This window comes from Amia ocellicauda, unplaced genomic scaffold (assembly GCF_036373705.1).
Source record: "Amia ocellicauda isolate fAmiCal2 unplaced genomic scaffold, fAmiCal2.hap1 HAP1_SCAFFOLD_41, whole genome shotgun sequence".
Taxonomy (NCBI): domain Eukaryota; kingdom Metazoa; phylum Chordata; class Actinopteri; order Amiiformes; family Amiidae; genus Amia; species Amia ocellicauda.
The window spans coordinates 153205-167751 of NW_027102981.1; the positions used below are offsets into that span (position 1 = coordinate 153205).

Genomic DNA, 14547 nt, shown 5'->3' on the forward strand with positions numbered 1-14547 from the left:
CTGGTGTGTAAAAGATGCAAAAGCTTACAGCACCTGGTATTCCCAGGCGGTCTCCCATCCAAGTACTGACCAGGCCCGAGCCTGCTTAGCTTCCGAGATCGGACGAGATCGGGCGTATTCAGGCTAGTATGGCCGTAAGCCAGGGAGGCTATCCCTGACGCTCTACTTAAAGGGAAGGCAATATCCGTTTCTGCCGCTCATACTTGCAGTTGAACTGTCTCTCTACTCTAAAGTCCGGGACACACCAGCGCGCCGCAGACAGTCCCTGCTAACACGAAACGTTGTGGCAACGTTGTGCGTTAGCTGGGGTGCCACACCAGACCGGAACTATATATTACAAAACGAACACATTGTCTTGATAAAACAGCTGTAATTGAGTGCCTGACACGCCAGTCAAGCGCAATCTTGAGAAGGTGTGCATTTCAGTAAGGATTTCAATTGACATGCAGTATGAAACTGAAAGGAGGTTGCATCACTATGATGCATAACATTGCATGTATTGTATTTTCAAGTGTGTGCATTCATCCTGTTGTCATTTTGTTTTGAAAGCAGAAGAATCATTCAACAGGTTGCTGAGACAAATGTAAACCAGTAAAACATATGAAGAGAAACAAACCTTGAATATAAGTTCAGTTGTTTAAACATTTGACAAACTATGGTGAGGGGGTAAGAAAACACACACATCCAGCAGCTCATGTATTTCAATACACCAGAAGCCAATATTATTGGCGAGTCGGGTAGTCCATCATCACAGTTCGAGGGCAGGCATCATTTCAGTTATTTCATCCCGTTGCATTCACATCCGTGCCTTGAATGAGATTGAATGTGATCTTTGCTCTCAAGTATGTTCCCAAGTTTTACACTTTCGTGCTTTGCATGAATGGGAATGGAACCGTGTGTGTTGAATGAGGCTCCTTGTGAGCACTGAACTTTGTCCGGTGGAGTTCCTTTTTGTGTTGCTGTAATTGTGTCATTTCTCGATGAGATAGATTAGGCAACATTTAGTCACTTCTAGCCATGATGCTGAATTTATTTACGAATGTACCCTAGTTTCTAGGGACCGTTTACGTTGGAGAACAAGATCTATTGTATGCCTGTGTATTTGGGGAAGTCAAATCTGAAATAATGATGAAATTGCGTGTATCCAAAGTTAAAACTCGTGATTTGTCGCCCTCTGGTGTGTAAAAGATGAAAAAGCTTACAGCACCTGGTATTCCCAGGCGGTCTCCCATCCAAGTACTAACCAGGCCCGAGCCTGCTTAGCTTCCGAGATCGGACGAGATCGGGCGTATTCAGGCTAGTATGGCCGTAAGCCAGGGAGGCTGTCCTTGACCCTCTACTTAAAGGGAAGGCAATATCCGTTTCTGCCGCTCATACTTGCAGTTGAACTGTCTCTCTACTCTAAAGTCCGGGACACACCAGCACGCTGCAGACAGTCCCTGCTAACACGAAACGTTGTGGCAACGTTGTGCGTTAGCTGGGGTGCCACACCAGACCGGAACTATATTTTACAAAACGAACACATTGTCTTGATAATACAGCTGTAATTGAGTGCCTGACACGCCAGTCAAGCGCAATCTTGAGAAGGTGTGCATTTCAGTAAGGATTTCAATTGACATGCAGTATGAAACTGAAAGGAGGTTGCATCACTATGATGCATAACATTGCATGTATTGTATTTTCAAGTGTGTGCATTCATCCTGTTGTCATTTTGTTTTGAAAGCAGAAGAATCATTCAACAGGTTGCTGAGACAAATGTAAACCAGTAAAACATATGAAGAGAAACAAACCTTGAATATAAGTTCAGTTGTTTAAACATTTGACAAACTATGGTGAGGGGGTAAGAAAACACACAAATCCAGCAGCTCCTGTATTTCAATACACCAGAACCCAATATTATTGGCGAGTCGGGTAGTCCATCATCACAGTTCGAGAGCAGGCATCATTTCAGTAATTTCATCCCGTTGCATTCACATCCGTGCCTTGAATGAGATTGAATATGATCTTTGCTCTCAAGTATGTTCCCAAGTTTTACACTTTCGTGCTTTGCATGAATGGGAATGGAACCGTGTGTGTTGAATGAGGCTCCTTGTGAGCACTGAACTTTGTCCGGTGGAGTTCCTTTTTGTGTTGCTGTAATTGTGTCATTTCTCGATGAGAAAGATTAGGCAACATTTAGTCACTTCTAGCCATGATGCTCAATTTATTTACGAATGTACCCTAGTTACTAGGGACCGTTTACGTTGGAGAACAAGATCTATTGTATGCCTGTGTATTTGGGGAAGTCAAATCTGAAATAATGATGAAATTGCGTGTATCCAAAGTTAAAACTCGTGATTTGTCGCCCTCTGGTGTGTAAAAGATGCAAAATCTTACAGCACCTGGTATTCCCAGGCGGTCTCCCATCCAAGTACTGACCAGGCCCGAGCCTGCTTAGCTTCCGAGATCGGACGAGATCGGGCGTATTCAGGCTAGTATGGCCGTAAGCCAGGGAGGCTGTCCTTGACCCTCTACTTAAAGGGAAGGCAATATCCGTTTCTGCCGCTCATACTTGCAGTTGAACTGTCTCTCTACTCTAAAGTCCGGGACACACCAGCACGCTGCAGACAGTCCCTGCTAACACGAAACGTTGTGGCAACGTTGTGCGTTAGCTGGGGTGCCACACCAGACCGGAACTATATATTACAAAACGAACACATTGTCTTGATAAAACAGCTGTAATTGAGTGCCTGACACGCCAGTCAAGCGCAATCTTGAGAAGGTGTGCATTTCAGTAAGGATTTCAATTGACATGCAGTATGAAACTGAAAGGAGGTTGCATCACTATGATGCATAACATTGCATGTATTGTATTTTCAAGTGTGTGCATTCATCCTGTTGTCATTTTGTTTTGAAAGCAGAAGAATCATTCAACAGGTTGCTGAGACAAATGTAAACCAGTAAAACATATGAAGAGAAACAAACCTTGAATATAAGTTCAGTTGTTTAAACATTTGACAAACTATGGTGAGGGGGTAAGAAAACACACAAATCCAGCAGCTCCTGTATTTCAATACACCAGAACCCAATATTATTGGCGAGTCGGGTAGTCCATCATCACAGTTCGAGGGCAGGCATCATTTCAGTAATTTCATCCCGTTGCATTCACATCCGTGCCTTGAATGAGATTGAATGTGATCTTTGCTCTCAAGTATGTTCCCAAGTTTTACACTTTCGTGCTTTGCATGAATGGGAATGGAACCGTGTGTGTTGAATGAGGCTCCTTGTGAGCAGTGAACTTTGTCCGGTGGAGTTCCTTTTTGTGTTGCTGTAATTGTGTCATTTCTCGATGAGAAAGATTAGGCAACATTTAGTCACTTCTAGCCATGATGCTCAATTTATTTACGAATGTACCCTAGTTACTAGGGACCGTTTACGTTGGAGAACAAGATCTATTGTATGCCTGTGTATTTGGGGAAGTCAAATCTGAAATAATGATGAAATTGCGTGTATCCAAAGTTAAAAATCGTGATTTGTCGCCCTCTGGTGTGTAAAAGATGCAAAAGCTTGCAGCACCTGGTATTCCCAGGCGGTCTCCCATCCAAGTACTGACCAGGCCCGAGCCTGCTTAGCTTCCGAGATCGGACGAGATCGGGCGTATTCAGGCTAGTAGGCCGTAAGCCAGGGAGGCTGTCCCTGACGCTCTACTTAAAGGGAAGGCAATATCCGTTTCTGCCGTTCATACTTACAGTTGAACTGTCTCTCTACTCTAAAGCCCGGGACACACCAGCGCGCCGCAGACAGTCCCTGCTAACACACCACGTTGTGGCAACATTGTGGCAACGTTGTGCGTTAGCTGGGGTGCCACACCAGACCGGAACTATATATTACAAAACGAACACATTGTCTTGATAAAACAGCTGTAATTGAGTGCCTGACACGCCAGTCAAGCGCAATCTTGAGAAGGTGTGCATTTCAGTAAGGATTTCAATTGACATGCAGTATGAAACTGAAAGGAGGTTGCATCACTATGATGCATAACATTGCATGTATTGTATTTTCAAGTGTGTGCATTCATCCTGTTGTCATTTTGTTTTGAAAGCAGAAGAATCATTCAACAGGTTGCTGAGACAAATGTAAACCAGTAAAACATATGAAGAGAAACAAACCTTGAATATAAGTTCAGTTGTTTAAACATTTGACAAACTATGGTGAGGGGGTAAGAAAACACACAAATCCAGCAGCTCCTGTATTTCAATACACCAGAACCCAATATTATTGGCGAGTCGGGTAGTCCATCATCACAGTTCGAGGGCAGGCATCATTTCAGTAATTTCATCCCGTTGCATTCACATCCGTGCCTTGAATGAGATTGAATGTGATCTTTGCTCTCAAGTATGTTCCCAAGTTTTACACTTTCGTGCTTTGCATGAATGGGAATGGAACCGTGTGTGTTGAATGAGGCTCCTTGTGAGCACTGAACTTTGTCCGGTGGAGTTCCTTTTTGTGTTGCTGTAATTGTGTCATTTCTCGATGAGAAAGATTAGGCAACATTTAGTCACTTCTAGCCATGATGCTCAATTTATTTACGAATGTACCCTAGTTACTAGGGACCGTTTACGTTGGAGAACAAGATCTATTGTATGCCTGTGTATTTGGGGAAGTAAAATCTGAAATAATGATGAAATTGCGTGTATCCAAAGTTAAAACTCGTGATTTGTCGCGCTCTGGTGTGTAAAAGATGCAAAAGCTTACAGCACCTGGTATTCCCAGGCGGTCTCCCATCCAAGTACTGACCAGGCCCGAGCCTGCTTGGCTTCCGAGATCGGTCGAGATCGGGCGTATTCAGGCTAGTATGGCCGTAAGCCAGGGAGGCTGTCCCTGACGCTCTACTTAAAGGGAAGGCAATATCCGTTTCTGCCGTTCATACTTACAGTTGAACTGTCTCTCTACTCTAAAGCCCGGGACACACCAGCGTGCCGCAGACAGTCCCTGCTAACACGCCACGTTGTGGCAACATTGTGGCAACGTTGTGCGTTAGCTGGGGTGCCACACCAGACCGGAACTATATTTTACAAAACGAACACATTGTCTTGATAAAACAGCTGTAATTGAGTGCCTGACACGCCAGTCAAGCGCAATCTTGAGAAGGTGTGCATTTCAGTAAGGATTTCAATTGACATGCAGTATGAAACTGAAAGGAGGTTGCATCACTATGATGCATAACATTGCATGTATTATATTTTCAAGTGTGTGCATTCATCCTGTTGTCATTTTGTTTTGAAAGCAGAAGAATCATTCAACAGGTTGCTGAGACAAATGTAAACCAGTAAAACATATGAAGAGAAACAAACCTTGAATATAAGTTCAGTTGTTTAAACATTTGACAAACTATGGTGAGGGGGTAAGAAAACACACAAATCCAGCAGCTCCTGTATTTCAATACACCAGAAGCCAATATTATTGGCGAGTCGGGTAGTCCATCATCACAGTTCGAGGGCAGGCATCATTTCAGTAATTTCATCCCGTTGCATTCACATCCGTGCCTTGATTGAGATTGAATGTGATCTTTGCTCTCAAGTATGTTCCCAAGTTTTACACTTTCGTGCTTTGCATGAATGGGAATGGAACCGTGTGTGTTGAATGAGGCTCCTTGTGAGCACTGAACTTTGTCCGGTGGAGTTCCTTTTTGTGTTGCTGTAATTGTGTCATTTCTCGATGAGACAGATTAGGCAACATTTAGTCACTTCTAGCCATGATGCTCAATTTATTTACGAATGTACCCTAGTTACTAGGGACCGTTTACGTTGGAGAACAAGATCTATTGTATGCCTGTGTATTTGGGGAAGTCAAATCTGAAATAATGATGAAATTGCGTGTATCCAAAGTTAAAACTCGTGATTTGTCGCCCTCTGGTGTGTAAAAGATGCAAAAGCTTACAGCACCTGGTATTCCCAGGCGGTCTCCCATCCAAGTACTAACCAGGCCCGAGCCTGCTTAGCTTCCGAGATCGGATGAGATCGGGCGTATTCAGGCTAGTATGGCCGTAAGCCAGGGAGGCTGTCCTTGACCCTCTACTTAAAGGGAAGGCAATATCCGTTTCTGCCGCTCATACTTGCAGTTGAACTGTCTCTCTACTCTAAAGTCCTGGACACACCAGCACGCTGCAGACAGTCCCTGCTAACACGAAACGTTGTGGCAACGTTGTGCGTTAGCTGGGGTGCCACACCAGACCGGAACTATATTTTACAAAACGAACACATTGTCTTGATAATACAGCTGTAATTGAGTGCCTGACACGCCAGTCAAGCGCAATCTTGAGAAGGTGTGCATTTCAGTAAGGATTTCAATTGACATGCAGTATGAAACTGAAAGGAGGTTGCATCACTATGATGCATAACATTGCATGTATTGTATTTTCAAGTGTGTGCATTCATCCTGTTGTCATTTTGTTTTGAAAGCAGAAGAATCATTCAACAGGTTGCTGAGACAAATGTAAACCAGTAAAACATATGAAGAGAAACAAACCTTGAATATAAGTTCAGTTGTTTAAACATTTGACAAACTATGGTGAGGGGGTAAGAAAACACACAAATCCAGCAGCTCCTGTATTTCAATACACCAGAACCCAATATTATTGGCGAGTCGGGTAGTCCATCATCACAGTTCGAGGGCAGGCATCATTTCAGTAATTTCATCCCGTTGCATTCACATCCGTGCCTTGAATGAGATTGAATGTGATCTTTGCTCTCAAGTATGTTCCCAAGTTTTACACTTTCGTGCTTTGCATGAATGGGAATGGAACCGTGTGTGTTGAATGAAGCTCCTTGTGAGCACTGAACTTTGTCCGGTGGAGTTCCTTTTTGTGTTGCTGTAATTGTGTCATTTCTCGATGAGAAAGATTAGGCAACATTTAGTCACTTCTAGCCATGATGCTCAATTTATTTACGAATGTACCCTAGTTACTAGGGACCGTTTACGTTGGAGAACAAGATCTATTGTATGCCTGTGTATTTGGGGAAGTCAAATCTGAAATAATGATGAAATTGCGTGTATCCAAAGTTAAAACTTGTGATTTGTCGCCCTCTGGTGTGTAAAAGATGCAAAAGCTTACAGCACCTGGTATTCCCAGGCGGTCTCCCATCCAAGTACTGACCAGGCCCGAGCCTGCTTAGCTTCCGAGATCGGACGAGATCGGGCGTATTCAGGCTAGTATGGCCGTAAGCCAGGGAGGCTGTCCCTGACGCTCTACTTAAAGGGAAGGCAATATCCGTTTCTGCCGTTCATACTTACAGTTGAACTGTCTCTCTACTCTAAAGTCCGGGACACACCAGCGCGCCGCAGACAGTCCCTGCTAACACGAAACGTTGTGGCAACGTTGTGCGTTAGCTGGGGTGCCACACCAGACCGGAACTATATATTACAAAACGAACACATTCTCTTGATAAAACAGCTGTAATTGAGTGCCTGACACGCCAGTCAAGCGCAATCTTGAGAAGGTGTGCATTTCAGTAAGGATTTCAATTGACATGCAGTATGAAACTGAAAGGAGGTTGCATCACTATGATGCATAACATTGCATGTATTGTATTTTCAAGTGTGTGCATTCATCCTGTTGTCATTTTGTTTTGAAAGCAGAAGAATCATTCAACAGGTTGCTGAGACAAATGTAAACCAGTAAAACATATGAAGAGAAACAAACCTTGAATATAAGTTCAGTTGTTTAAACATTTGACAAACTATGGTGAGGGGGTAAGAAAACACACAAATCCAGCAGCTCCTGTATTTCAATACACCAGAACCCAATATTATTGGCGAGTCGGGTAGTCCATCATCACAGTTCGAGGGCAGGCATCATTTCAGTAATTTCATCCCGTTGCATTCACATCCGTGCCTTGAATGAGATTGAATGTGATCTTTGCTCTCAAGTATTTTCCCAAGTTTTACACTTTCGTGCTTTGCATGAATGGGAATGGAACCGTGTGTGTTGAATGAGGCTCCTTGTGAGCACTGAACTTTGTCCGGTGGAGTTCCTTTTTGTGTTGCTGTAATTGTGTCATTTCTCGATGAGAAAGATTAGGCAACATTTAGTCACTTCTAGCCATGATGCTCAATTTATTTATGAATGTACCCTAGTTACTAGGGACCGTTTACGTTGGAGAACAAGATCTATTGTATGCCTGTGTATTTGGGGAAGTCAAATCTGAAATAATGATGAAATTGCGTGTATCCAAAGTTAAAACTCGTGATTTGTCGCCCTCTGGTGTGTAAAAGATGCAAAAGCTTACAGCACCTCGTATTCCCAGTCGGTCTCCCATCCAAGTACTGACCAGGCCCGAGCCTGCTTAGCTTCCGAGATCGGACGAGATCGGGCGTATTCAGGCTAGTATGGCCGTAAGCCAGGGAGGCTGTCCCTGACGCTCTACTTAAAGGGAAGGCAATATCCGTTTCTGCCGTTCATACTTACAGTTGAACTGTCTCTCTACTCTAAAGCCCGGGACACACCAGCGCACCGCAGACAGTCCCTGCTAACACGCCACGTTGTGGCAACATTGTGGCAACGTTGTGCGTTAGCTGGGGTGCCACACCAGACCGGAACTATATATTACAAAACGAACACATTGTCTTGATAAAACAGCTGTAATTGAGTGCCTGACACGCCAGTCAAGCGCAATCTTGAGAAGGTGTGCATTTCAGTAAGGATTTCAATTGACATGCAGTATGAAACTGAAAGGAGGTTGCATCACTATGATGCATAACATTGCATGTATTGTATTTTCAAGTGTGTGCATTCATCCTGTTGTCATTTTGTTTTGAAAGTAGAAGAATCATTTTTGCTGAGGTTGCTGAGACAAATGTAAACCAGTAAAACATATGAAGAGAAACAAACCTTGAATATAAGTTCAGTTGTTTAAACATTTGACAAACTATGGTGAGGGGGTAAGAAAACACACAAATCCAGCAGCTCCTGTATTTCAATACACCAGAACCCAATATTATTGGCGAGTCGGGTAGTCCATCATCACAGTTCGAGGGCAGGCATCATTTCAGTAATTTCATCCCGTTGCATTCACATCCGTGCCTTGAATGAGATTGAATGTGATCTTTGCTCTCAAGTATGTTCCCAAGTTTTACACTTTCGTGCTTTGCATGAATGGGAATGGAACCGTGTGTGTTGAATGAAGCTCCTTGTGAGCACTGAACTTTGTCCGGTGGAGTTCCTTTTTGTGTTGCTGTAATTGTGTCATTTCTCGATGAGAAAGATTAGGCAACATTTAGTCACTTCTAGCCATGATGCTCAATTTATTTACGAATGTACCCTAGTTACTAGGGACCGTTTACGTTGGAGAACAAGATCTATTGTATGCCTGTGTATTTGGGGAAGTCAAATCTGAAATAATGATGAAATTGCGTGTATCCAAAGTTAAAACTTGTGATTTGTTGCCCTCTGGTGTGTAAAAGATGCAAAAGCTTACAGCACCTGGTATTCCCAGGCGGTCTCCCATCCAAGTACTGACCAGGCCCGAGCCTGCTTAGCTTCCGAGATCGGACGAGATCGGGCGTATTCAGGCTAGTATGGCCGTAAGCCAGGGAGGCTGTCCCTGACGCTCTACTTAAAGGGAAGGCAATATCCGTTTCTGCCGTTCATACTTACAGTTGAACTGTCTCTCTACTCTAAAGTCCGGGACACACCAGCGCGCCGCAGACAGTCCCTGCTAACACGAAACGTTGTGGCAACGTTGTGCGTTAGCTGGGGTGCCACACCAGACCGGAACTATATATTACAAAACGAACACATTCTCTTGATAAAACAGCTGTAATTGAGTGCCTGACACGCCAGTCAAGCGCAATCTTGAGAAGGTGTGCATTTCAGTAAGGATTTCAATTGACATGCAGTATGAAACTGAAAGGAGGTTGCATCACTATGATGCATAACATTGCATGTATTGTATTTTCAAGTGTGTGCATTCATCCTGTTGTCATTTTGTTTTGAAAGCAGAAGAATCATTCAACAGGTTGCTGAGACAAATGTAAACCAGTAAAACATATGAAGAGAAACAAACCTTGAATATAAGTTCAGTTGTTTAAACATTTGACAAACTATGGTGAGGGGGTAAGAAAACACACAAATCCAGCAGCTCCTGTATTTCAATACACCAGAACCCAATATTATTGGCGAGTCGGGTAGTCCATCATCACAGTTCGAGGGCAGGCATCATTTCAGTAATTTCATCCCGTTGCATTCACATCCGTGCCTTGAATGAGATTGAATGTGATCTTTGCTCTCAAGTATTTTCCCAAGTTTTACACTTTCGTGCTTTGCATGAATGGGAATGGAACCGTGTGTGTTGAATGAGGCTCCTTGTGAGCACTGAACTTTGTCCGGTGGAGTTCCTTTTTGTGTTGCTGTAATTGTGTCATTTCTCGATGAGAAAGATTAGGCAACATTTAGTCACTTCTAGCCATGATGCTCAATTTATTTACGAATGTACACTAGTTACTAGGGACCGTTTACGTTGGAGAACAAGATCTATTCTATGCCTGTGTATTTGGGGAAGTCAAATCTGAAATAATGATGAAATTGCGTGTATACAAAGTTAAAACTCGTGATTTGTCGCCCTCTGGTGTGTAAAAGATGCAAAAGCTTACAGCACCTGGTATTCCCAGGCGGTCTCCCATCCAAGTACTGACCAGGCCCGAGCCTGCTTAGCTTCCGAGATCGGACGAGATCGGGCGTATTCAGGCTAGTATGGCCGTAAGCCAGGGAGACTGTCCCTGACGCTCTACTTAAAGGGAAGGCAATATCCGTTTCTTCCGCTCATACTTGCAATTGAACTGTCTCTCTACTCTAAAGTCCGGGACACACCAGCGCGCCGCAGACAGTCCCTGCTAACACGAAACGTTGTGGCAACGTTGTGCGTTAGCTGGGGTGCCACACCAGACCGGAACTATATATTACAAAACGAACACATTGTCTTGATAAAACAGCTGTAATTGAGTGCCTGACACGCCAGTCAAGCGCAATCTTGAGAAGGTGTGCATTTCAGTAAGGATTTCAATTGACATGCAGTATGAAACTGAAAGGAGGTTGCATCACTATGATGCATAACATTGCATGTATTGTATTTTCAAGTGTGTGCATTCATCCTGTTGTCATTTTGTTTTGAAAGCAGAAGAATCATTCAACAGGTTGCTGAGACAAATGTAAACCAGTAAAACATATGAAGAGAAACAAACCTTGAATATAAGTTCAGTTGTTTAAACATTTGACAAACTATGGTGAGGGGGTAAGAAAACACACAAATCCAGCAGCTCCTGTATTTCAATACACCAGAACCCAATATTATTGGCGAGTCGGGTAGTCCATCATCACAGTTCGAGGGCAGGCATCATTTCAGTAATTTCATCCCGTTGCATTCACATCCGTGCCTTGAATGAGATTGAATGTGATCTTTGCTCTCAAGTATGTTCCCAAGTTTTACACTTTCGTGCTTTGCATGAATGGGAATGGAACCGTGTGTGTTGAATGAAGCTCCTTGTGAGCACTGAACATTGTCCGGTGGAGTTCCTTTTTGTGTTGCTGTAATTGTGTCATTTCTCGATGAGAAAGATTAGGCAACATTTAGTCACTTCTAGCCATGATGCTCAATTTATTTACGAATGTACCCTAGTTACTAGGGACCGTTTACGTTGGAGAACAAGATCTATTGTATGCCTGTGTATTTGGGGAAGTCAAATCTGAAATAATGATGAAATTGCGTGTATCCAAAGTTAAAACTCGTGATCTGTCGCCCTCTGGTGTGTAAAAGATGCAATAGCTTACAGCACCTGGTATTCCCAGGCGGTCTCCCATCCAAGTACTGACCAGGCCCGAGCCTGCTTAGCTTCCGAGATCGGACGAGATCGGGCGTATTCAGGCTAGTATGGCCGTAAGCCAGGGAGGCTGTCCCTGACGCTCTACTTAAAGGGAAGGCAATATCCGTTTCTGCCGTTCATACTTGCAGTTGAACTGTCTCTCTACTCTAAAGCCCGGGACACACCAGCGCGCCGCAGACAGTCCCTGCTAACACGCCACGTTGTGGCAACATTGTGGCAACGTTGTGCGTTAGCTGGGGTGCCACACCAGACCGGAACTATATATTACAAAACGAACACATTCTCTTGATAAAACAGCTGTAATTGAGTGCCTGACACGCCAGTCAAGCGCAATCTTGAGAAGGTGTGCATTTCAGTAAGGATTTCAATTGACATGCAGTATGAAACTGAAAGGAGGTTGCATCACTATGATGCATAACATTGCATGTATTGTATTTTCAAGTGTGTGCATTCATCCTGTTGTCATTTTGTTTTGAAAGCAGAAGAATCATTCAACAGGTTGCTGAGACAAATGTAAACCAGTAAAACATATGAAGAGAAACAAACCTTGAATATAAGTTCAGTTGTTTAAACATTTGACAAACTATGGTGAGGGGGTAAGAAAACACACAAATCCAGCAGCTCCTGTATTTCAATACACCAGAACCCAATATTATTGGCGAGTCGGGTAGTCCATCATCACAGTTCGAGGGCAGGCATCATTTCAGTAATTTCATCCCGTTGCATTCACATCCGTGCCTTGAATGAGATTGAATGTGATCTTTGCTCTCAAGTATGTTCCCAAGTTTTACACTTTCGTGCTTTGCATGAATGGGAATGGAACCGTGTGTGTTGAATGAGGCTCCTTGTGAGCACTGAACTTTGTCCGGTGGAGTTCCTTTTTGTGTTGCTGTAATTGTGTCATTTCTCGATGAGAAAGATTAGGCAACATTTAGTCACTTCTAGCCATGATGCTCAATTTATTTACGAATGTACCCTAGTTACTAGGGACCGTTTACGTTGGAGAACAAGATCTATTGTATGCCTGTGTATTTGGGGAAGTCAAATCTGAAATAATGATGAAATTGCGTGTATCCAAAGTTAAAACTCGTGATTTGTCGCCCTCTGGTGTGTAAAAGATGCAAAAGCTTACAGCACCTGGTATTCCCAGGCGGTCTCCCATCCAAGTACTGACCAGGCCCGAGCCTGCTTAGCTTCCGAGATCGGGCGTATTCAGGCTAGTATGGCCGTAAGCCAGGGAAGCTGTCCCTGACGCTCTACTTAAAGGGAAGGCAATATCCGTTTCTGCCGCTCATACTTGCAGTTGAACTGTCTCTCTACTCTAAAGCCCGGGACACACCAGCGCGCTGCAGCCAGTCCCTTCTTACATGCCACGTTGTGGCAACATTGTGGCAACGTTGTGCGTTAGCTGGGGTGCCACACCAGACCGGAACTATATATTACAAAACGAACACATTGTCTTGATAAAACAGCTGTAATTGCGTGCCTGACACGCCAGTCAAGCGCAATCTTGAGAAGGTGTGCATTTCAGTAAGGATTTCAATTGACATGCAGTATGAAACTGAAAGGAGGTTGCATCACTATGATGCATAACATTGCATGTATTGTATTTTCAAGTGTGTGCATTCATCCTGTTGTCATTTTGTTTTGAAAGCAGAAGAATCATTCAACAGGTTGCTGAGACAAATGTAAACCAGTAAAACATATGAAGAGAAACATACCTTGAATATAAGTTCAGTTGTTTAAACATTTGACAAACTATGGTGAGGGGGTAAGAAAACACACAAATCCAGCAGCTCCTGTATTTCAATACACCAGAACCCAATATTATTGGCGAGTCGGTAAGTCCATCATCACAGTTCGAGGGCAGGCATCATTTCAGTAATTTCATCCCGTTGCATTCACATCCGTGCCTTGAATGAGATTGAATGTGATCTTTGCTCTCAAGTATGTTCCCAAGTTTTACACTTTCGTGCTTTGCATGAATGGGAATGGAACCGTGTGTGTTGAATGAGGCTCCTTGTGAGCACTGAACTTTGTCCGGTGGAGTTCCTTTTTGTGTTGCTGTAATTGTGTCATTTCTCGATGAGAAAGATTAGGCAACATTTAGTCACTTCTAGCCATGATGCTCAATTTATTTACGAATGTACCCTAGTTACTAGGGACCGTTTACGTTGGAGAACAAGATCTATTGTATGCCTGTGTATTTGGGGAAGTCAAATCTGAAATAATGATGAAATTGCGTGTATCCAAAGTTAAAACTCGTGATTTGTCGCCCTCTGGTGTGTAAAAGATGCAAAAGCTTACAGCACCTGGTATTCCCAGGCGGTCTCCCATCCAAGTACTGACCAGGCCCGAGCCTGCTTAGCTTCCGAGATCGGACGAGATCGGGCGTATTCAGGCTAGTATGGCCGTAAGCCAGGGAAGCTGTCCCTGACGCTCTACTTAAAGGGAAGGCAATATCCGTTTCTGCCGCTCATACTTGCAGTTGAACTGTCTCTCTACTCTAAAGTCCGGGACACACCAGCGCGCCGCAGACAGTCCCTGCTAACACGCCACGTTGTGGCAACATTGTGGAAACGTTGTGCGTTAGCTGGGGTGCCACACCAGACCGGAACTATATATTACAAAACGAACACATTGTCTTGATAAAACAGCTGTAATTGAGTGCCTGACACGCCCGTCAAGCGC

General features: G+C 43.7%; 12 non-coding genes and 1 pseudogene across 12 annotated transcripts; all 13 read right to left on the reverse strand.

Annotated features, from left to right (window-relative positions):
- Positions 1–21: 21 nt before the first annotated feature.
- Positions 22–140, reverse strand: LOC136735271 (5S ribosomal RNA). The gene has a single exon (XR_010810888.1). It is a non-coding gene; the product is annotated as a 5S ribosomal RNA (ribosomal RNA).
- Positions 141–1195: 1055 nt separating this feature from the next.
- Positions 1196–1314, reverse strand: LOC136735277 (5S ribosomal RNA). The gene has a single exon (XR_010810894.1). It is a non-coding gene; the product is annotated as a 5S ribosomal RNA (ribosomal RNA).
- Positions 1315–2369: 1055 nt separating this feature from the next.
- On the reverse strand, positions 2370–2488 carry LOC136735955 (5S ribosomal RNA). The gene has a single exon (XR_010811482.1). It is a non-coding gene; the product is annotated as a 5S ribosomal RNA (ribosomal RNA).
- A 1055-nt stretch (positions 2489–3543) lies between these two features.
- LOC136735399 (5S ribosomal RNA) lies at positions 3544–3661 on the reverse strand. The gene has a single exon (XR_010811008.1). It is a non-coding gene; the product is annotated as a 5S ribosomal RNA (ribosomal RNA).
- Positions 3662–4727: 1066 nt separating this feature from the next.
- Positions 4728–4846, reverse strand: LOC136735228 (5S ribosomal RNA). The gene has a single exon (XR_010810847.1). It is a non-coding gene; the product is annotated as a 5S ribosomal RNA (ribosomal RNA).
- Positions 4847–5912: 1066 nt separating this feature from the next.
- LOC136735102 (5S ribosomal RNA) lies at positions 5913–6031 on the reverse strand. The gene has a single exon (XR_010810725.1). It is a non-coding gene; the product is annotated as a 5S ribosomal RNA (ribosomal RNA).
- A 1055-nt stretch (positions 6032–7086) lies between these two features.
- Positions 7087–7205, reverse strand: LOC136735283 (5S ribosomal RNA). Its single transcript, XR_010810900.1, has one exon. It is a non-coding gene; the product is annotated as a 5S ribosomal RNA (ribosomal RNA).
- A 1055-nt stretch (positions 7206–8260) lies between these two features.
- Positions 8261–8379, reverse strand: LOC136735276 (5S ribosomal RNA). Its single transcript, XR_010810893.1, has one exon. It is a non-coding gene; the product is annotated as a 5S ribosomal RNA (ribosomal RNA).
- Positions 8380–9448: 1069 nt separating this feature from the next.
- Positions 9449–9567, reverse strand: LOC136735295 (5S ribosomal RNA). The gene has a single exon (XR_010810912.1). It is a non-coding gene; the product is annotated as a 5S ribosomal RNA (ribosomal RNA).
- Positions 9568–10622: 1055 nt separating this feature from the next.
- Positions 10623–10741, reverse strand: LOC136735306 (5S ribosomal RNA). The gene has a single exon (XR_010810924.1). It is a non-coding gene; the product is annotated as a 5S ribosomal RNA (ribosomal RNA).
- A 1055-nt stretch (positions 10742–11796) lies between these two features.
- On the reverse strand, positions 11797–11915 carry LOC136735318 (5S ribosomal RNA). The gene has a single exon (XR_010810936.1). It is a non-coding gene; the product is annotated as a 5S ribosomal RNA (ribosomal RNA).
- Positions 11916–12981: 1066 nt separating this feature from the next.
- Positions 12982–13090, reverse strand: LOC136735449 (uncharacterized; annotated as a pseudogene).
- A 1066-nt stretch (positions 13091–14156) lies between these two features.
- Positions 14157–14275, reverse strand: LOC136735330 (5S ribosomal RNA). Its single transcript, XR_010810947.1, has one exon. It is a non-coding gene; the product is annotated as a 5S ribosomal RNA (ribosomal RNA).
- Positions 14276–14547: the final 272 nt, after the last annotated feature.